This window comes from Protopterus annectens, chromosome 7.part0, assembly GCF_019279795.1.
Source record: "Protopterus annectens isolate FY-2018-M chromosome 7.part0, PAN1.0, whole genome shotgun sequence".
Lineage (NCBI taxonomy): Eukaryota > Metazoa > Chordata > Ceratodontiformes > Protopteridae > Protopterus > Protopterus annectens.
Window position 1 is genome coordinate 285581215 of NC_056739.1, and position 22424 is coordinate 285603638.

The 22424-nt window shown below is 40.6% G+C and overlaps 1 protein-coding gene across 1 annotated transcript in view; it reads left to right on the plus strand.

The window, feature by feature from the left end:
- Positions 1 to 22424, plus strand: part of NFASC (neurofascin) — a 2999343-nt gene that overhangs the window by 232042 nt on the left and 2744877 nt on the right. The gene's annotated exons all lie outside the window — the stretch shown is intronic.

Genomic DNA, 22424 nt, shown 5'->3' on the forward strand with positions numbered 1-22424 from the left:
GTCATCCAACCAGTCCCGGCGGACCAAAGTGGATCCGGAACTTACTCAAGGTTCTTTTTATTTCCAAAAAAGAAGGAAAAGTTCCAGATGGTCACGCTTCAATCGATCCTTTCATTTTTACAGAAGGACGATTGGATGTGCTCGATAGATCTCAAAGATGCGTACTACCACATCAAGATGGCCAGACCATCCAGAGATCACCTGCGCTTCCAGCTGGGAGCCAGTCATTTTCAGTTTCGAGCTCTGCCCTTTGGACTCACCTCAGCCCCCAGGGTATTCTCCAAATGCATGGCAGTAGTTGCATCTCACTTGAGACGACAAGGATTCCAGGTGTTTCCCTATCTGGATGACTGGCTCCGCACTGTTACCACCGAGCGTCGCCTCATACAAATCAGAGACTACACAGTCGACCTTTGTTCCCACCTAGGGATTTTGATAAACTTCGAAAAGTCTTGCTTATCGCCCTCACAGCATATTTCATTCATTGGAGCAGACCTAGATACACGATTATCACTGCTAAAGCTCCCTCCAATAAGGGCGTCAACCCTCAAACAACAGGTTCTTCTTCTACTACAGAGCAAGAAAGCCCCGGCCAAGATGGTGTTGAAAGTTTTGGGACTAATGGCAGTGTCCCTGATCGCAGTTCCTATGGGAAGATTACACATGAGGATCCTCCAATGGCTGCTTTTCATGCAGTGGTCATTCCAGCACTTACCCCTAGTGCACGAGATTCTGATAACAGACTCTTGCAGACGAGATCTCTCATGGTGGGTGTACAGTCAGGATCTCACTATGGGTCATCCGTTTGTTCTACCCAGTCCAACGGCCACAATAACCATGGACGCTTCTCTGATAGGGGGGGGGGTCTATTTCAGGGAAGAACAGTCCAAGGAGAATGGTCCAACATGGAGTAGAGCCTGCACATAAATGTTTAAATGTTCTGGAGCTGAGGGCAGTGTTCCTGGCATTGCAACACTTCCAAGCCCTCTTACCTCTAGGAACAGTAGCAGTTCAGATGGACAACATGTCTGTGGTCTGGTACATAAACAAGCAAGGGGGAACCAGGTCTTACCTGTTATGCAGAGAGGCCATGAGAATTTGGCAATGGGCAGAGTCCACGGGTCATTTTTTGATAGCAACGCACATCCCGGGGTCATCCAATGTCATTGCGGACAGGTTGAGCAGAGTCATCCTGTTACCTCACGAGTGGACCCTCAATCCACAGATGGTGGAAAAGATCTTCCGCAGATGGGGCCAGCCTTGCTGCGATCTATTTGCTTCCCCGATTAATGCAAAATGCAGAAGCTACTTTGCCCTTCTACCCCCTCCAGGGGATGTCCCCAGGGACGCACTGATACACGATTTGCCCCCGGGTCTCCTATATGCATTCCCACCTACTCCCTTGATTCCCAGATTTCTACAGAAAGCCAGGAACCTGGAAAGGACAATAATACTCATAGCCCCATTCTGGCCTTGGCAGATATGGTTCCCCTTTCTCCGAGCCCATCAAACAGAGGAACCGTGGATTCTGGACCCAGTAACAGATCTACTGACCCATTCGTCGGGAGTTCCTCACCCGTCTTTTCAGTCCCTCAAACTAGCAGCTTGGCTGCTCCGCTTCCCTGCCTGGCCAGGTCTGATCTACTTTCTCCGGCAGTTCAACACATTCTGGTGGCTTCTCATAAAGCTTCCACTACAAAACTCTACAGGAGTAAATGGAAATGCTTTGTATACTGGGCATCTAGCCAACACTTAGACCCCATGGTAGCTCTTCTACATAAAGTATTGGAACTTTTATCTATCCTCTTTCACGAAGGAGCCTCTACTTCCACACTAAGAGTACAGTTGGCGGCCATATCAAACTTCCATATTGGTGAGGACGGTTCTCCCATTATGTCTCACAGACTTTGTAAGGCTTTTATGAAAGGAACTTTCCATCTTCAGCTGCCCGTCAGGAAGCCTTTCTTTCCATGGAGCTTAAATTTGTTACTGTCACAACTCATGTTGCCACCCTTCGAACCTGCTTCGTCCTGCCTCCTAAAGTTCTTATCATGGATGACACTTTTCCTCGTAGCTGTTACTTCAGCTCGAAGAGTTTCAGAGCTGCAAGCATTATCGGTCAGACCACCTTACTTGATTTTCCATCCAGATAGAGTCTCTTTACGTACAAATCCATCTTTCCTTCCAAAGGTATGTTCCATCACAAATATTAACCAATCCATAGAACTCCCTACCTTCTTCAAGAACCATACTAACAAGTTGGAGTATATGCTGCACAAGTTGGATGTTCACAGGCAGTTAAGATTTTATTTGGATAGGACTAAGAGTTACAGGAAGACAGATCAGCTCTTTGTCGCATTTGCAGACAATAAAAAGGGCATGGCAATTACAAAATGTACATTATCTAAATGGCTTGCTGATTGTATAGCCTTTGTATATTACCTACCAAACCTAAGGCCCATTCTACCAGATCCGTTTCCACGTCCTTGGCTCATGCAGCTCGCTTGCCTTTGGACACGATTTGTGCAGCAGCCATGTGGTCTAAGCCACATACTTTCATCACTTATTATAGAGTTGTCAAAACCTCCAAAGACAGGACATCTTTTGGTTCCACTGTGCTTAGGAACATTCTTCCATGAGTCACTCGGGGTGACGGAGCTAGGGACGCTACCCGTGTGTAAGAACAAACGGCGAGATTGAACACTCTCAAATAAAGAAGTTATGTCCTTACCATAACGTTCCATGTGGAGTGTTCATCTCTCCTTTATTCTTACATCCCCCCCCACATGTTTTGGAAGAACGGGTAGGACTAGATTCTGATTGAAATGTCTTAACCCCTTCCGGGGTATATGGTCCTGTGTCTCATGGGGTATATGCTACTACCCTTAGTTATTTGCTATGGTGAGAGAGTGTCTCTGGATGCCTGAGAGAGTGTGTAGTTCTTGCACCTGAGGTATTGGGTTATTGGTCTGGTTTGTTTGCAAACTAGATCTGAGTAATGGCAGGGAGGATTGTGGGATATAGTCTGGTCTCGAGCTTCTCCAAGATGCAGAGCTTTGCGATGCGGTCGACTCGGAGCCGAGGATCGGCTCTGAACCCGTGTGTAAGAACAAAGGTGAAATGAACACTCCACATGGAACGTTATGGTAAGGACATAACTTCTTTTTTTCTGCATTACCCTTTGGGCTATGCACTGCACCTTGATTGTTTAACAAATGCCTTACTCCAGTAGTGCCTCACCGTTGGACTCTTGGCATTCATATTTTTCCTTTCTGCATCTAGGTCTTTGGGATTGCTAAAGAAGATCTTGACCTCACTCTTCCAGCTAGGGTTCAAGTTGAAAATTAGTAAGTTGTGCTTGACACCCTTGCAAAGACTCATCAGTTTGCCAGATTTAGTTTTTTAATTATAGATAAAAGTCAGGGGGATAGATCCAACAAGTCGGGTTGGCATGCTCTACTTAATAAAACAGAAAAAAGTCGGATCATTAAACTGAGTGGATTATTTTCCCCAGGTCTTAAGGACCACTTATAAGCTTAATTATGGGAATTTATGTTTAATTAATGGATTAATTGAACAGCTTTATATATGGGTGTGTATTGGTGTATTCTGTATTTGTCACTGAGGAAGGCATTTTTGCTGAAACCAGTCTGACTGTTTCTTAACTGTTTGGGGTGCCACAATAAATCTTCTGGACTGATTCACTCTTTTGGTGCTGGCTGTTTTTTTGGAAGTGCTTAACTGACATCAACAAAAAAATGGACTTTCTCCCCAGACAAAAGGTCCTATCCCACCACTTGATATTTCAGGAATTCTCCATTAGGAAAGTCTCCTTAGTAAAAAAAAATTGCTAAAAATTCTAGGACTAATGGCAACCATGATTATCATGATACCACTGGCTGGCTCCACATGAGGAAAATTCAGTGGTGTGTATAAATTTGTTGGACCCAGCACCTACATTCCCTGGAATCCTAGTTGTCAGTACTGCTCTTCTTCAGATGAGAGTTACAGTGGTGGAGACCACAGTTGAGTATCAACCCAGACCTTTTCTTCTTCCCAGCTGTTGTGGTACAATCTGTCTAGACAGATTTGTTTGACTTTGCTTGGGGAACAAGTACATACCTCTCAGAGGCCCAAGGGTGCATGGAGGTCATCAGTATTGAAAAAATGTTGCTGGTGATCCATGCCTTGAAAGTCATTCATCAGTGATAGACTCTATGTTCTCTTCTTGTGGTTACAGATAACACCAGACTGATATGGTTCCTCAACTAACAAGAGGGTACAAGGCCATATCCTTTGTGCCAGTTGACAGTGATGTCCTCTGAGTTGGTTTTACAAATTCTCTAATGCTTCAGGCATCATACATCCCATCAGCGCAAAACATTGTGGCAGACAGACTAAGGAGATCGTGGGCAGACCCGCATGAATGGCAGCTCAAGGCACTGGTGTTTCAGGATCTAGTCCAGATGTGGACAATGGCTCAAGTGTATCAGTTCACCTCCTTTCAAAATAACTGGAGAAATTCTGTTCCAGACATCCTTGCAGCCATGCATGGAAGACAGAAGCATTCTTGTTCCCTTGGACAGGAATGTTTCTGTATGCATTCCTCCCTTCCACTTATTCACAAGGTACTTCTAAAGGTTCAAAAAGAAGTATCATGGAATATTGTGGTGACCATCTATTGACCTAGGCAATCTTGGTTCTCCTTTATAATGGCATTGACCATGGGCAATTACCACATACTTCCTCACACTCTGGATTTGCTCACAAATTCTTGGGGGCAACTAGTGCACACCAGTTTGGAACAATTACAGCTAACAGTCTGGATGATTCATTCTTAACTCTGTTTGGGTACTTGTTTCATGAGGATGTGCAGCAAGTGTTAAGGGAGGTCAGAAAACCTGCAAATAGAACATCTTACATATACGTTTTCTAAGTGTTCCCTAAATAAGAACAGAGAGCCCCTTGAGGTTAGCATCCCTCTGTTCTTGAAATGTTTAGGAGAGTTACTTCAGGATAGCTTATTGTACAAGCCCATTAATGTGCATTTAGCAGCCATTTCTGCTGGTTTGCCAAGGGATCTCCCTTTTTTTCTTCTGTTTTGGTAAAGCAGTTCATGAAAGGGGTATTGCATCTGAGATCCTCTCTCAAACAAATTCCTCCTTCATTGGATCTCAATTAATGTCCTGGAAAAATTGACTTCACCACCATTTGAAGCTGCCATTCAGGCTGATCTGAAGCTCTTAATGTGTCAAATTGTTTTGCTTATTGCTCTGACATCTGCAAGGCAATTTTCTGAGCTGCAAATCCTCATGGTGGGACAACCTAACCGTATTTTCCGCAGGGTAAAGGTTGTGTTATGCACTAAACCCTCTTTCATGCTGAAAGTGGTCTCAGAATCCACTCTCAATCAGGCTGTCCTCCCTGTGTTTTTCCAAGCACCTAAGAATAGAAAACAGAGGATGTTTAATACCCTGGATCTGCACCAGCAGCTCAGGTACTACCTCGGAAGAATTAAACCTTCGGGAATGCTGAAAGACTATATTTCCTATGCATGGCAAAAAAGGGTCAACCCGTCTTTAAGAAAATCATTGCATATTGGTTGTCCTCTGGTATTGTTTTTGTTAAACTCACCATGACAAGGAGAATTCAGGCAAGGTAAAGGTGCATTCCACCAGGGCCTTTTCCTCTTTAGTGATATACTAGAAAGTAGTTAACCCCAGAGGTATTCTAGAGGCAGCAACTTGGTTTCTGTCCATACGTTTATGAAGCACTACATGCTGGATACCCTTTCTGGATCCAGAGCAGCCTCTGCTAGGACCATTCTGCATGGGCTTTGGGACCCTTCTCTTTTCTTTTGCCAGGTTTGGTAAACTTTGGGCATCTACTCATATGCCAGTAAGGGACTGTGTTTATTGAAAATAGTACAGTTGAGTAAGTTCTAATTACCTGTAACAATATATGTTTGTAGAACATAGTGCCTTACTAGTACCCATCCACCATCCCCCTGTTTGAATTAATTAGTTTGGTGTTTGAGTTGCCACTGAGTGTTATTCATGGCCTTTATTGTTGTGTGTATGTGAGGTTTGTTTTTGTTGGTATTGGAACAGTAAATGTTTGCAAAGCTTGTGTTTCTAATTTCTCTTCCTGATGGACCCTACAAAACTGAAAGAGTCCTGTCTGTGAGTTTCTGAAGCAGTCCCTGTACTGCCAGGTGATTGGTCTATTACACCCATGGACAGGCAGTGGGAGGGACTCAGAGGTTTAGTAGTATGACAGTAAGTCCGTGTGTTCTAAGAACATTTATTGTTACAGGAAAATAGGAATTAAGCAACTGTAATTTCCTTTCCCAAAGAGATCATTCCCCTGCTAAAGAGTAATTATGCTAAGACCTGGGGCATGCCATCCCGTTCTTCTGTCCCTCCACCCCTTTCCCCCCAGGCTTTAGCTCAACCCAGCATCTGAAAACAAATAGTCTCAGACAAGTGAATGCTAACTTCAGTTCAGTGAGAAAACTCTTGACAGTGGACAGCAAGTCCTTTCTTTAGGGAAAATCCCGCAACAGCTGCCAGACCAGACACAACTGTTCCCTGCAGTAGTCCTTCACAAGTTGTAATCAGAGGTTATAGTTCTTGCACACAAAAAGGAAAAGGACTTTTCACCAGAAGTTTTTGGTACCCCAACGGGAGCTGTCATGGGGGCAAGTGTTAGATATGTTGTACCTAAGTATCCTTCTGAAATTACCCAAATTCAAAATGTTCACACTGAAGATTGTCCTACCCCTCCTTCCAGACCACTGTTTCATGATGGCCTTACATTGGAAGCATGCTTATCATCACATTCTAATTGCTCCCAACATCAAGTTGAACCTATAAATATTCTGTCACATACCCTCACAAAGAATTGTCTTTCCTGGAGTGCATGACAGACACAGAGAAAAATATGGCCTTTCTGACAGAAGTCAAAGTCGTTACTGTTCAGAACATTTTCAGGGATTTTTCTGTACAAGACGATGCCTCCATAAGACAGTTTCTCAACATTCTAGGCCTTATTGCATCAGTGATCCTTATGACACTGGTCAGACTCTACATGAGAAAGCTTCAATGATACTTAAATAGTTGTTGGACCCATCACCTGCTTCCCTTGGAGTTCTAGGTACCTGTGCTTGGATTTTGTGAAACAAGAGTCACAGTGATGGGGGGATCAGATGTCTCTCTATCCGGACCTGCTCTTATGCCTCCTTACCCCAGTTCAATCAGCCCAGATAGACTTGTCAGAGTTTGCATGCTGAACAGTGTCCAGGGGAGTTCAGGTGCAAAGTGAATGGGTTTCTTTGGATGCTACAAAGCACAAAGACATCAAAGAAATGTTAATGGTGATTCAGACCTTAAATGTTTTCACCTCATATGGTCTCCAGGTCCCATCTTATTGGCCACAGAAAATACCACAGTGTTCATGAACATACAAAAGGAGTACAAGGTCATATCCTCTTTCCCATTAGACAGTGATGGACTAGGAGTCAGCCTTCCAGCATTCTATGACACTTCATGCCTTATACATCCCGTAAGAACAAAACCTAGCAGCAAACCAACAAAGCAGATACTAGGCAGACCCTCAAGAGTGGAAACTCAGGACAGAAGTCTGCTTGGATCTTGTCCATATGTGAGGAACACTTAAACTAGTTCTGTTTACCTTCTGTCAAAACAGACAGTTGAAAGAAATTCTATTCAAACCATTCTTGATGCCATGATTGGAAGACAGAACCGTTCCCGTTCCCTTAGATGGGAATGTTCCTTTATGCATTTCCACCGTTTCTGCTGATACCCAATGTACTCCTCAAGATTCGGAGAGAATTACCAAATACCATTGTGGTGACCCCCTTTTGGCCCTGGCAGAACTGGTCCTCCCTTTTAATGGGATTGGCCAAGGACCATTACCATAAGCTTTCTCACACTCTGGATCTGCTCATACAGTGTCTTGGGTGACTGGTGCACCCCAGTCTAGAGCAATTGCTACTGACAGCCACGATGATTCTCTTCTGATATCTTTTAGACACTTGTTCCATGAGGATGTGCACCAAGTACTGAAGGAGACAACTGCAACTAGAAAATGTTATGTTTACAAGTGGAAGAGGTTTTCTAAGAAGTGCCTAACTGATGTCAGAGGGTCCTGTATAATGTCTTCCCCTCTGGTTTTGAAATATGTGTGAGATACTCAGCAATAACTTATTTTATGCATCTATTAAAGTGCATCTTGCAGCCATCTTAGCTTGTCTATCCATGGATTCCCTCTTTCATCTTTTTTGTGGTCAGTTTATGAAAGGAGTGCTGCATTTGAGACCCCTTGTTAGCAAATTCCTTCTCCTTAGGATCCCAAATTTGTTCTTTAAAAATTTACCTCTTCTCCTTTTGAACTTGCCTTTTAGGCCAATTTGAAGTTCATTATGTAGATAACTATTTTGCTTATTGCTGACATCTGCAAGGTGAGTCTCTGAGCTACAAGGTCTCGTGGTGGGCTAATCTTATCTGATTTTCCAAAAGTAAGGATTGTTTTATGTACTAATCTTTCTTTCATGCCAAAATTGTTTATGAGTTTACCCTTAATCAAGCCATCAACCTTTCAGTTTTCTTTCTAGAACCTAAAAACAAGAGAGAGAACATTCTGCATACATTGCATGTGCACAGGCATCTCAACTGCTACCTTGACAGAACTAAGCCTTCAGAATAGCTGAACAACTGTTTATTTCTTATACTGGGAATAAGAGTCAACTTGTCTCTAAGCAAACAATTGCTCATTGGTTGTCCTCTGCTATTTTTTTTTACCATGGAAAATCTATTGCAGGCAAGGTTAGGGCATATTCCACCAGAGTCTTATCCTCTTTGGTGGCATATTAGAAAAGAGTAAACTCTAAACACATTCTAGAGACAGCAACCTGGTCCTCTGTTTATAACCTTACAAAACATTGCAAACTGGATTTTTTCTCAAGTTCCAGATCAGGCTTTGTGGTGACCATTCTCCATGATCTCTGGTGTCCTTATGCTTCCTCCTCCCAGATATGGTATGTTTTGGGTATCTATCCATATGCCATTGAAGCAATGTGAATGATAAACATAGTGCAGTTGTATAAGCCCTACTTACCTATATCAGTAGATGTTCGAATTTCACATTGCCTCAGTGGCAGCATCAAAACACTATACTCTTTGTTATTGGTTGGCATTAGTTATTTTTGTTTTTTGGTTGTGAATAGGTTGGTCTCAAGCAGTTCTTGCTTCTGGTCCTTCTTGTTTCATCTTACCTGGCACTAAAAGCCTGACTAACTGATTTTCTTAGACAGGGGTTAGGCTTCCCCTGATGGGAGGGGCTTAGCCGATTCCATGTCACAACCAGTCAAAAGAGGGATTCTGAGCTCTGGAAAGTTATTTGTGTGGGGTTTGCAAGCACAGAATCCATAGGTCACTTAGGCAGTGTGAAATTCAAACATTTACTGTTACAGGTAAATACGACTTATGCAACTATACTTTCCTGCACTTCCAACAGGGAGACAGTCATAATCACTTCAGAATCTTCGGTCTCACCACAGCCTCCCACATGTTCAAGCACATGGTTGCAGTCACAAGCCATGTGCAATTCAAATGGATCTGCTTTTTCCAATACCTAGATGACTGGCTCCTAGCTGCTAAATTGATGGACTCCCTTATCTCTGCCAACCACTTCTCGCTGCAGCTCTGCCTATCCTTGAGTATCGCAGTTAATCACAAAACATCTCAGCTATAGCTCATTCTGTACTGTTTATAGGTTGCTATCTGGATTTGTGGTTCTGAGTCATGTGGTGGTTGTGATTTGTGTATTAAGGTTTTAATAAAATTTAAAGTAGCAGTCTGATGAAGTCCTAATATATTCTACTGGATGAAAGTAATTACTGACGGGTTTTAAAAACTTTGTAACTACAGATGGCTTAGATTTTTCTTGGGGAGCAGTTTCTATGGGGGGGGGGCTACTGGTGCAAGGCCTATGGAACTTTTCAGTTTATATTTGTCAAGGGCAGGTCTTGCGTACTTATCTTAGATGACTTTTTAAAATAGTTACTGAAACAATGGGTGAAGGCAAAACAGTGCACAATACGTATCTAGGCCAGAGAAAGGTGTTTAACACCATCCCACACACACTGATATCACAGATAAACTGCCCTGTTAAATGTCAGTCCATATATAGCTCTGGTGACAGATAGCCTCAAAAATAGAACCCAAGAAGTTAGGGAGGGTGGCTCCACCCCCTTCAAAAGACCTGTCACTAGCAGTGTACCACAGAGGTAAGTCCTTGGGCCACTCCTGTTTGGCATTGTTGAGGGCTTCTCACTGATCAAGTCTGCAGATGGCTGCAAACTTGGTGCCATCATAAACTCCCCATGGGACACCAAGATCCCCCAAGAGGGCCTGTCCCAAATGAATAGCTGGTGTCAAAACCATGTACTAAAAACTAAATAATGATCACCATGTATCCACTGTTGTAAGGAGGTCTGTTTTCATTGCACAGCTTACATCTAAATGTATTGCTTCCAGATCCGGAGAAGTAATTGTCCCACTATACTCAGTACTCAGGCTGGTCATTGAATATAATGTCCCTGTCTAAACAATTGTCACAACTGGAATGACCATAATGCTCTATCACTAAAAAAAAAAAAATCAAGGGTCTAAATTGTAAAACCTATGCAGTCTGTCTCAAATCCTTGTTTCTATTACAGGTGTCATACAGTTCACTGAGAGGTGACTTTTGCCTCGCTTATAAAGCTTCAATAAAACCTATTCTTTCAAAACTATTAAACATTTGCAAGGCCAGTGGTATTATAAGCACTTGCTTAAGGGATCTCAATTGCTTTTACAAAATAGATAGAACATATATCTGAGGGATAGGTTTGTATCGCAGAGAATACCTCTTTTATTGAACCATCTTCCACTTACATAAAGTACTTATATTAATCTGTTCAAATGCAGTTTGGATAGATGGATGGGTAATTGCAAATTCATCCCCCACCCATTTTAGTTTCCCTATCCCTCATGGATAGAAGAAACATGTAAGTGTCCCAACATACCCTTGTTTGGCCCATTTCTGGGTTACTTGCATGAAAAATACAAGGGTTAAAATGTACCATGGAAATGTAAGGCTATGCTTTTTATAAGATACTCACAGATCAAGTGTCCTAGTAAGCACCTATAAACTTATGTATAACATCAGTGCAGTTGTGTTAGTAGAAAAGTACTAGGAAACATTTAAGTCCATACAGATTTGATACCTTAAAAACTACTTTATGCATTTTAAACAAAGCCATTTACCTAACAGAACCACTCAACAGTTTTTATGTATTATACAGTTTAAAACAGTATACATGGCTGCAAGAGAAAAAGCCTCGAAAAAGGCAAACTCTTCCTTTAAAGGGAAGATGTACCCCACCATGGAGTAAAAAGAAATAACGTTCCAGAGGAGGTTGAGTAAGAACAAATGAACTAGAGAACCTGGATGGGTAAAAAGTGGAAAGGAACAAGAGACATAAATGAAAATAAAATGGTTCCTGCATAGAAGGAGAAAATTACATCCGTTGTAGTGCCATAGCTTGCACATCATGATAAAGTGAACTGCTTGAAATAACATTTTTAGTAGTGGTACCATTCCTTTCATCATGCTGAAAGTTTCACTATTTTATAAATCTACTGGATTTTTTTCAGCAGGGAAATAACTGATGTGAGGATTTATTTTGTGGAAGTCTCAACTTTCTTAAGGGCAGACATACATGGAAGTCTTATGGACTCATCACTCAGTAGTTTTCCCCTTTCATAGCACATGTTTATTTATATATTAAGGGTAGTATGTGAATACTGAAATAGCTAGATGCCAAGTGACTATACTAATTTAAGTTACATTTCAATTAAACTTGTTGCTGGTGAATTAAAATCTTTATTATTGGGATATCATTAAAGTCCCCCATTGTGTGGCTTGGGCCAAAAGCTGTGCTGTAATAGAAGTCTTAATATTTAAATATACCCCCTTGTCATTTTCCTTCCCATAATCTTTCATTTTTTTTCCAAATGTATTCTGTTCATTACTTCCTCATGAATTCTATGTATTACTGGCACTTAGTCTGTATAGAAGAGAGAGTCTGTTTCAGTAGCGTAGCTAGGGTGGGATGAGAGGGCCAACTGCCCTGGGCACAAAGTGTTTGGGGGGAGCATGATCAGCTGATCCCGAGCTCTCTCTAATATAATGCTGTTCTATAAAATCTGGTGTTGCATTTGTGGTCAAACCTGAGTGCTGTAGTGCTCTGTGTGTGGTCTAAACTATAACAAGTAGTCTGCTACAGTTCAAAAGTGCAAAAAAACATTTCTCTTTTTCTTTTAAGTAAAACCTTAGTGCTATAGCATGGGTCTATATTATTTCTTCGACAGCTTAGGTTGTCGAATGCTTAATGCTCGACACCTAAGTGTCAAAGTTTCAAAATCCAAGTACATTTTCTCTTCCCATCTCAGAATGGCCCCTTCATATCACAGCCTACCACAGCTGCTTCCCCAGAGCTAGTTGCTGATGCTGAAGGGATAGAAAGTGATGGACACTATATACTGCTGTGAGCTGCTGAGGATTACAAGAGATACGTTGCTCATTGATTTGTCTGTAAAGTTCTCTCATTCTGTTACCATAATCTCCTAATGTATGTCAGTTTGAGAGAATATCTTGTAATTAACTCCTCACAGGGATCTGTGTTACTGAAAGAGTAAAATGCAACATCTGTGAACCGCTTAAGCATTTTATTCTGTCTTTATGATGTGGTCAGGTTGTAATCAAAGGGATTTCATGAATGTGAACATAGACATGTCTGCACAGTGATCAGCTCACTAAGACTGCTCAGACCAGCAGGAACATGAATCACATTAGTTACCTTAAAACATTACTTAGTACATCATACAGGAGGAGAATGGTATATATTTATGAGACATAAATGATAAGACAGAATAAACATCAGAGCTAGAAATCTGAACCGATGTCTCAATGAGATACCTACTGTTCTGGCTGTAATGCCAGCTGTTTGACAACATTCATTTATCATGACAAACAGCTGAATGCTTTCATAAGAAACAATGACATTTGCAGGAGTACTGATACTTCAGGATTATAAAGTACCCAAAAACTTTCCTCTTATGGGTACTTAATTTATTGTAGCACTACCTGCTTTAGTAAAATTCAGTGTAACTGTTCAGTGGACTCTTACTAGAAAGAGTTCATCAACAAGATTCTAGTCTTAAATAAGAAAGTAATTCAAAATGTGCAAGATGTCTGCCAAGTTCAAGAAAAAAATTCAAGCATAATGAAAACGTTTATGTCAAGTTATCAAGGACCAAGTCAGCTCTGCTGCCATAGGAGGGTAAGGCCCTGACTGCAATCCAGGCAACCAGAGTTCAACTAGCTAGCTCAGGTGCATGCTGGTGCTGGCCTGGAAATGTGGAGGAATAAAGGCGGGCAAGGACTGTGTGATCATGAGCATATTCTCCATGGTGGAATCCCTGTTGGATACTGGAGACTACAGGTGTTGTGGGCACTGCCAAGGACCAGTGCACACGTGTCCCTGGACATGAATGAGTATATGCACAGGTATTAGGTTAAACAGAGAAAACCTAAATAACTCATGGCTGCTGCGGTGACTATCCCTCCCCTTTGGCTTCTCATTCTGGTGATGGGAAATTAATAGGCCAGTTAACTGAGAGAGGATCTGATGTTTGGCAAGCAGAGTAAGCTAAAAGCTAAAAACAAGATTACCATGACCTACCCTAAAGTATACCTGGATTTTTGTGCTGTAGCCAATTGTTTTACTTGAGAAACGTACTATCATTATTTTCAAGTACTCTTGCAAATTGTTTAACCTTTCTTTTACTTTTAGTTTTCTTTATAGAATTCAACTACACGGTGGACCATTTTCTTGTTTTTTGTTATGCATTGCAACATTTTGTCAAATTTCTTTTGATTACATTTTTTCAAAAATGTATTTATTTTTTCTGCATCTGGAAATTGAATTCTTGCAATCAAAAGCAGGTACATGAAGCATTTAAGATTTAAAATATATGCAGCACTTTCCTACTAGGGTCTTCCCACCTAGGTGACCTTCAGTTGCACAAAACATGGTACCTCAGTTTGCATTGCTTATGAGTATCAGCACTCAGTTATCTGCTTGCTACAAACAGAAGTGATATTTATTTTCTTGAAATGTGTTATTGATTTGTATTAGCTAAAGCCTGCTGGAGTAAAAGGAAATAAAACTTTTGTTGTAGTTTGTTGAACATGTCTGTTTGAGGTGCAATGACCTCAGAGTGAGATTATTTAAATTAAGGGAGTGTTGGGAAAGATAGAGGGAGGATTGCCCCTCAGCAAAAACACAGAGCAGTTTTTAAGTTAATTTGTTTACACAAAGCTTATACTGCATTGAGTACATGTAGTCAGATATTTTGTATAATTTTCAAGCGATTGTTCACAAACATGTTAATTGTGAGGAACTGGGATTTAACAGGACATGGCAGAACCTTCTTACTTTATGGTGCTTACCTAAGAGAGACAGGTTACTGGCCCACATCCTCTAGACTAAGGAAACTGACTGACATCTGGGGATGATTAAGGAATACAGGAGTGATCATTTGTAGTCCATGAGGAATGAAAATCCAGTTGTTTACAAGCTGGCCTCCATGAGCTGGTGTTAGAAGTGCAGTGGCATTGAGTGGTGGATTTCAGTTCATCCACACTTCAAACCTGGATTTTCTTAGCATAAAAATACATGTAACTGTGTGCCACCATGATGGTACTGCCCAAAAGACTGTCCTGACAGGTGGATTTGGAGAGATGAGATTTATATTCTTACCAGGACAAGAGCACTGATGATTATCCTTGCAGTCTCTCCCATGCCACTTAATTTATTAAAATGCATAACAGTTAATGAAAGGTGGGAAGAATGTGCCACAACTGATCAGATTTGAAACTGGGAGTACAACATATAGTAGTATGAAGTGCAGCAATGTTTGTATTGTTGGCATATTACAATCCATCACTGTTAATGAATGTATGTCTAAAATGCCACTGAGCAGTGTGTTAAATGCTTTCTTTTAAAATATATATTTTTTAAAACTTAAATGTGAATCATGCCTCACATGTGACCACTGAGAGGTATTCTACTCTTTCACCAGTGGTTGCCTTAGTTGTCCAAGGCACTACTTGAACGCTGATGCAAGTAGCACAGGTAGGGATAATTCACCTGTGAGGCTTACATTTTAGGCTTTACATTTGATAATTTATCATATCAGTGTGACATTCTTTTGGGATAGTAGTTGTGGACAATGTTACTTTGTACTGGGTACTCTGAAGGTTTATATATATGTCACGAGAGACCAGTAGTTGAGTGTATGTGACATGTTAGGGTAATTTAAGTCAGTATAATTGTTTTAGAGGCAGAGGCTGTATAGGGTTTATTAGCAACAAATTTTGCAATATTGTTGTAATGTTCTTTTAGTTAAGTTCTTAGTGTAGTTTGAGGATTAGTGAGGATTGTTCCCTCATACAAGAGTGGCATTAAGAGGTAGATAGTAGCTAGAGTTGTTTTTGTGGTCTTAGTAAAAAGTTTTTTTGTTCCCGCCTTCTGTGGAAAGTCTGCATGTCCTCCCCGCAGTCAGGTGATGTTTAAAGAAATGCAGGTAGGTGCATGCATGAATGGGTGCACCTTCTTTGAAGGTTGGGCATCGGGCTGGCAACTTGGCACTGTAAAATCTACTGCCAATCATTAGTGGACTGGAGTTCTGCTGTGGCGACCCCTAACTGGGAAAAGCCGGAAGACATCCATAACATTCCTTGTGTCTGGCAAGTTTTTTTTTTAACTGTGTTGAATAATCAGATCAGATTAAAGGTTGGTATCTAGTGACATCCTTAATAGTTTAGTGTATGGAACCATTTCTTATCAAATGCGGTAATTTTAAAGGTTTTTTTTTTCTTGTGAGTGGGATTTGGGGAAGAAAAGGAATACATTTTTGGGTTTTTTTTTTCTGTTATTATTCACTCTGTGATGCTCTGCTTCCATGTAATTCACTATGGAATGCACTATGACCTTTGTCATGTAAGGCATTCCACTAAGGCTGTCAGTTCAGTGAATGAAAGTGATTCTGAAGATTTGGGTGTTTTTTTCTAGTGATGTCTAAATTAATTTCACTTCTTATGTTGGAGTTCTAAATTCCTACAGGGATGACTGTTATTTGAGCTTTGCAGGAAGATCAGATGCAGCGATGTTAATGAGCCTGTGTGGCCTCCTCCAAATCTCAGTGAAAGGCTTGGGGAAAATCATGAACAGTAATACTTATTCTTGGATATAATGAATTATTTTGCTAATGATTACTAAATGAAGTGTATATGAATTTTTATACAGGTGGGTGGGTGCATCACTTTCATTCTGTGATCAAACTATCACTGTTGATTCACAGAGGTGCATTGTTGCTTTTGTTAATGTTTTGAATGGCAGCAGTATGTGTATGGGTAAAAAGTTTTTCTTTGGTATATTTGGAATTTTTGTGCAGGGGATGAATTAGTGAATGTTATGGATCATTATCTGTGAATATGAAATTGGGAATGAGCACTGTAATGATTCTAACAGAAGCTAAGAGAGGCACTATTGCATACACACATGCAGCTATGCACGCGCATGCACACACACACACACACACACACACACACACACACACACACACACACACACACACACACACACACACACAGTCACTTTTAGCAAGGGAGTGAAATCTGATGCATAATTTACATTCTTCTGTATATAATGTATACTATTTTTTTCCAGAAGAAAATGGAGTATGAAAGTGAAAGGTATGTAGTGCAGTTTATGAGGAACAAAAGTTTATTCTTGAAATTATCTTGAGGGTGCTTCAGTATTTTCAGCTCTGGTCTAGCACTGTTTACCTAGCATCACATCATGCAGGGGGGGGGGGGGTTACAGAAAAGTAAGGTTTAGAATGCCAATGGAAGGTCTGTCTTGACAGTTTCAGCTTAGAAATGAATAATTCCACCTGCTAAAAACTAACATCAATGTTACCACTAAAATGAGTAATACTGCTATTACAATGTATGCCAGACAGCAGTTGAACACTTAAAGTTGGACTTGTCACTTTAGAGATGGCTTAGACTGTCTCTTGAACAACTAACGGCTGAATCATGTGCATATTAGATTAGGAAGACTATTAAATAGGAGAGGACCAGGAATAGAGCCTTGGGGTACCTCAGCTGTGATTGGCAAGAATAGAGATGAAAAGAGTTATGCTATTTTACAGACTGATGTTTCTTGAATTAGTAACTACTGAACCACTGGAGAATAGTTTGTGATAAGGCTAAAGAAGACATTTGTTGAAGGTGTTTGATGTGAAAGACCATATCAAAGGCTTTCATCAAGTCAAAGAATAGAGAGGAAAGATGTTTGATATTGCCCCTGGTTTGGCTGATTCTGTGTGTGAAGGTCACTATGGCAAAGATTTTGCTGTGGCTAGGATAAAAGCAGTGTTATGTGAGAGTGAGGTTTTGTTCATGGAGAAGATAGTGGAATTGTTGCTTGTGAATGCAGTTTTCTAGAATTTTAGACAATGAGGACTATATAGCTATGGGTCTAAAGTCTGATAATTCAATTGAGCTACCACCTTTGTCAAGTGGAATAATGTATGGCTTTGTCCTATATAATTACCTATCTATAAGAATAAGAATAAGAGATGGAGTAAGCTATAGCATCAGCAGCACTTTTGAGGTATTCTTCTAGGAGGTGTTCTACTGACAGTGAGCTGGATTTTAGTATTTGCAGTATTCTTATAAAGGAAATTGAGGCTACAAGGTGAAAGTATATGAGTTAGTAGCATGGGGATGAAGTGTGTTGGGGGTTATGGATGGAGTCATCTTAGCAATGTTTGCTGTGTTGTCAATTATGTATGGATTAAAATGGGATGCAGAAGAGTTTGGAGAAGGGCTTGGCTGGCTGTAGCTCCATGATATAATATTTCTAAGACAGAAGGCGAGCATTTTTTGGTGTCATTTGTGTGACAATAAGAGGTACTGCCAGCTATGTCAGGAGAAGTAACATATGCCAGCACAGCTGGCTGGAATTTACTAAAGAATTATATCTCATTTGTATAGCAAGCTGATTTGTACAGATGCTTGTGTTGAAAAATGTATTTGTAAAGTTGCTTGTGTTAAATATGTATCAATAGTAGGCCGTGCTGGACAGAAAATAAATATACATGTACTATTGTAACTGTTTAAAGGTATATGTTTTAACAGAGGATACTGGAGGTTAAGCTCAGTCCCAGCTAACTTTTGAAAATATCTGAAATTATACTAGGCCATAAAGACTGTATCTTAAAGTTCTGGTTGCAGCCAGAGACAAAATGTCTGAGAAACCAAATATTAGGAAGCCTTCTTTATTGTCTCTAGCAGGGAGCTAATTGGTACTCTGGAAGGGTAGAGATTTAAAATTGTTTTATGACTTCCAGGAGCTGCAACAGATCTGAGCAAAGCTTTATCTGTGTGTATGGTAACACATAGGTTCTAAAATCCTGGCAGCTTCTAGTGTTGGTAATAGTGTGGGAAACAGTCAGATAACCAGATGTGATGTAATTCTGTAAGCTATCCCAGAAATCATATTTAGATATTATATTGAGAAGTCTCTCAGTGAGACTGGGCAGTTTGTTTCTTGCACACTGACATAGAAGGACCCCTCACCTACTTAATTTTGCCTTGCTCTAGTAAGTGAACCAGGGGATAGTAACTCTTTATATTAGCCAGGAAAATATAGCAAGACTAGTTAAGTATTCTTTTTCTGTATCTGTATGAATCTATTCATCTGTGTTATTTTAATATTTTCTATGGTTGAAACTCTGATGTTTACTATTAATAAATATTTCATATTTTCATGTTATTTTATTGTTTATTATAAAATATATTTAAACTTTTCAGTGTGGCTGGTCATTTTAGAAAATCTTTAAGCCTTGAGAGTATTTCCATATATTTATTTGGTGATAACTCTGGCCACTCCTGAAAGCTTTGCTGTTTGGTCAACATTACCATTTGTATTAATATTAACTTCACTCGGTATAATTGGATACCCTTTTAAGAGCCTTATAGTAATTGACTGGTAGCAGTGAATCTACCTTGTAGTCTGGGCAAAGTTGGTAGAATGGGTAATCTGTACCAGCCTTTCCCAGCTGTGTGTGTGTGTGTGTGTGTGTGTGTGTGTGTGTGTGTGTGTGTGTGTGTGTGTGTGTGTGTGTGTGTGTGTGTCTGTGTGAAAAATTAAATCTCAGAGTGTGTCTGGGTCAGCTACTTGGAACAGGGACATGAAGCACTGGTTTCACAGAGAGAGTGGTGGAGAACTTGGCTTGCATACTCAGCTGAGGACTTAACTCTACAGCTGTGCCAGTCGGCAGCTTACTGGTGACCTGGGCAGAGACAGAGAGATAAACCCAGACCCTGGGCTGAGTGTGTTCCCTGTGTGCTCTTAAGGGAAATTGTGCTTGATGTAGAGAAGCCTGCATTTAGAAATACTAAGTGTATCCATTTGCATTCAACACTCTCCAGTGTCAGTGGTGAGTATTCAGGCTACTTGATTACTGGCCAAGAGTGGGGACATCACAGTTTGTATTGATTTTTTTTAACTCAGTGTAGTATTGTCAGTCTGAGTTAAAATGTGTTTTTGGTAAGATTACATAGCTCTATGAAGTTTATCAGGTTTTGGCATGTGGTGTCCCTTAGCTTTGTCTTTGCATGACTAGTCTAGTACTTTTGCTTAGCCAAGGAGCTGAATTAGCTTTTATTATTTTCCTTCTTAATGGTGCATGACAAGTGATTCTAGCAGGGTCTATATCACCACATCAAATGGTGATAAGTTCTAATGCCCTTTATTCGAACCTAAAAGTCCGAAAACTCTAAACAGCAAACTCACGGAACAGCATTTTTTCCCAGGGAAAAAAAATCACTGCTCCGTAAAAAAAAAAATCACAACTTTAAAACAAACCCCACCTCCCCTACTTAAATATACCAACTCTGAGATAGCACTATAGTGGAGGAAATAGCACAGCCCTGAAGACGGCCCACCAATTTTTTTTCCCTGGGAAAAAAAATCGATGTTCCGAACTTAGTGGTTTAGGGCTTTTGGACTTTTCAGTTCGAACAAAGGGCGTTCGAACTTATCACCATTTGATGTGGTGATATAGACCCATTCTAGCATCATAAATCTCTGTAGACTAAAGCTGCTCCAATTCCACTGCCTTGTTTTTTACTGGATAACTACATTGGAGGGGGGAATACCCATACGCTGCTCTTTGTATTTGTACTTCTGTTCAGTGTAAAGGAGATGTTAATTGTTTGCATCTTATCACATACCATCTGTCCTGTCTGACTGTATTAAAAATGATAAGGAAATATTACAACATGGTTTTATCCAAACAGTTCATGAGCTGCAGTTAACCTGTAAATTTATTGTTAGAGAATGCTTCCACCTGAGTTCTCCAAGATGATTTAAACTCATAGCCACTCTGGTACGAGAGCTGAGGTCTGAAGCTTGAGATTCCTTTTGAACTGTCTAGGCTTGCTTTTCTGAAAAATGAATTGAGACGTGGTGCCATATTATATACTATGCCGTTTTATATTTATTTTCTCACTTGTATTTTTAAACCAGGGTGTCACTTGACTAGCTTGGCCTTCATTAAATCACTGTTGCAGTATTCTTAAATCTGCGACATTCCCCACAAAGGTCCTGTCTTTCCATTTAGCCTTATATAGCTCAGAATCTTTTGTGTATAAGCTGAATATTTTATTTATTTATTTAGTTATGTAACATTTGTTTACTGGGAAAGTCTGACTGTGTCAGGAACCCATTTTCAGTGGAGGCCCAGGGAGAACAGCTCCAAAAGATACATGAAAGTTAAGACAATTTACATGAACACTAAATAAGTACAGAGAGGTAGATGCAATAATAAGTACAAAATAAAGACAAAGAGGTAGGTAAAATAATAAAACGTACTAAATTAAAGTGAAGCGGTAGATTGGAACCATTTTTTTATATATATATACATCAGGTAGGAGTAAGGTAAAGAATGAGGATCAAAACATTAGATGCAAGTAGATGCTTAGAAGGATGAGAAAGTTAAGGGTGTAGAAATATGGAAAGTCTGTTAGTCAAATATGCTCATAGGTTCATAGGTAGGTACTAGGCTATTGGCCCTAGGGCCTATATAAGCCTAGCCAAAAAGGTACTCTGGCTTTTGCCACCCAAGAAAATTATTTTCCTGTGCCCCTGTCGAGCAGAGCCACAGAAGTGATCCCCGGGGTGAATTTCCTATCTCCCATCCAATCATCAAGATTTTTCTTGAAGAGTGCTAATGAGGAGCTTTGTTTGATATAGATAGGTAGTTTGTTCCAGAGTATGGGAAGTCTCTGAGACAGGAATCTTTCCCTCCAGCATGTTCTGTTTATTGTGGTGACAAGGTTTAGGTCCCTAGAGTGTGTAGCTCGGAGGGATTGGGATTTCTTTACGTGGACCATGTCCAACAGGTCTGGGTTTGACATAGCTTTGTATGTTAGGCAGAGATTGCCACTGAGTATGCGATATGCGACGGAGTAAAGGTGGAGTTTTTTGAGATGGTCTGCACAGGGCATCAGTTTGAGGCCAGTAATCCTCTTTGTGAGGTATTTCTGTGGCCTTTCTAGTTGCTGTAGATGTCTTGTGAGGTACATACCAAAAGGGGCGTTGTACTCTATAATGGGTCTAATGAGTGATGAGTAGAGGGGAGCAATGACCTCTTTTTTCCTGGATGAGAAACCTTTTGTGATGAGATGTGCCACATAGAAGGATTTCCTGACTACTGTGGCGATGTGATTATCAAAGGAGAGACTACTGTCCACCTGTGTCCCAAGGTCTCTTATCACACTTTGAGTGTTAAGTAGTCTACTGCCTATGTGGTAGTTCATGGGTGAAGAGTTTTTACCAAAAGGGATGACAATGCACTTTTTGGCATTGAGCTTGAAGCCATGGCTTTGACACCAGGCATCTGTCTCAGTGAAGCCCTTTTGTAAGATGTCCACATCATTAGGAGTTTCGATTATGGCTGCTAGTTTGCAGTCATCCGTGAACTTCATTAGCCAAAGACCTTCTGTGTTAGCCTGTACTTCAGAGAAGTAGATACCAAACAGGAGAGGACCCAGGACTGAACCCAGTGGTACTCAACTTGTCACTAGTCAGAAGTCGGTTTGGAGTCTGCTACTTTCACAGTGTGGGTTCTGTCAGTGAGCCAGTTGGCAACCTGTCTTGAAACATAGGGATTTATACCTAGTTTAGTGAGTTTATTTATAATTCCAGAGTGGGGAAT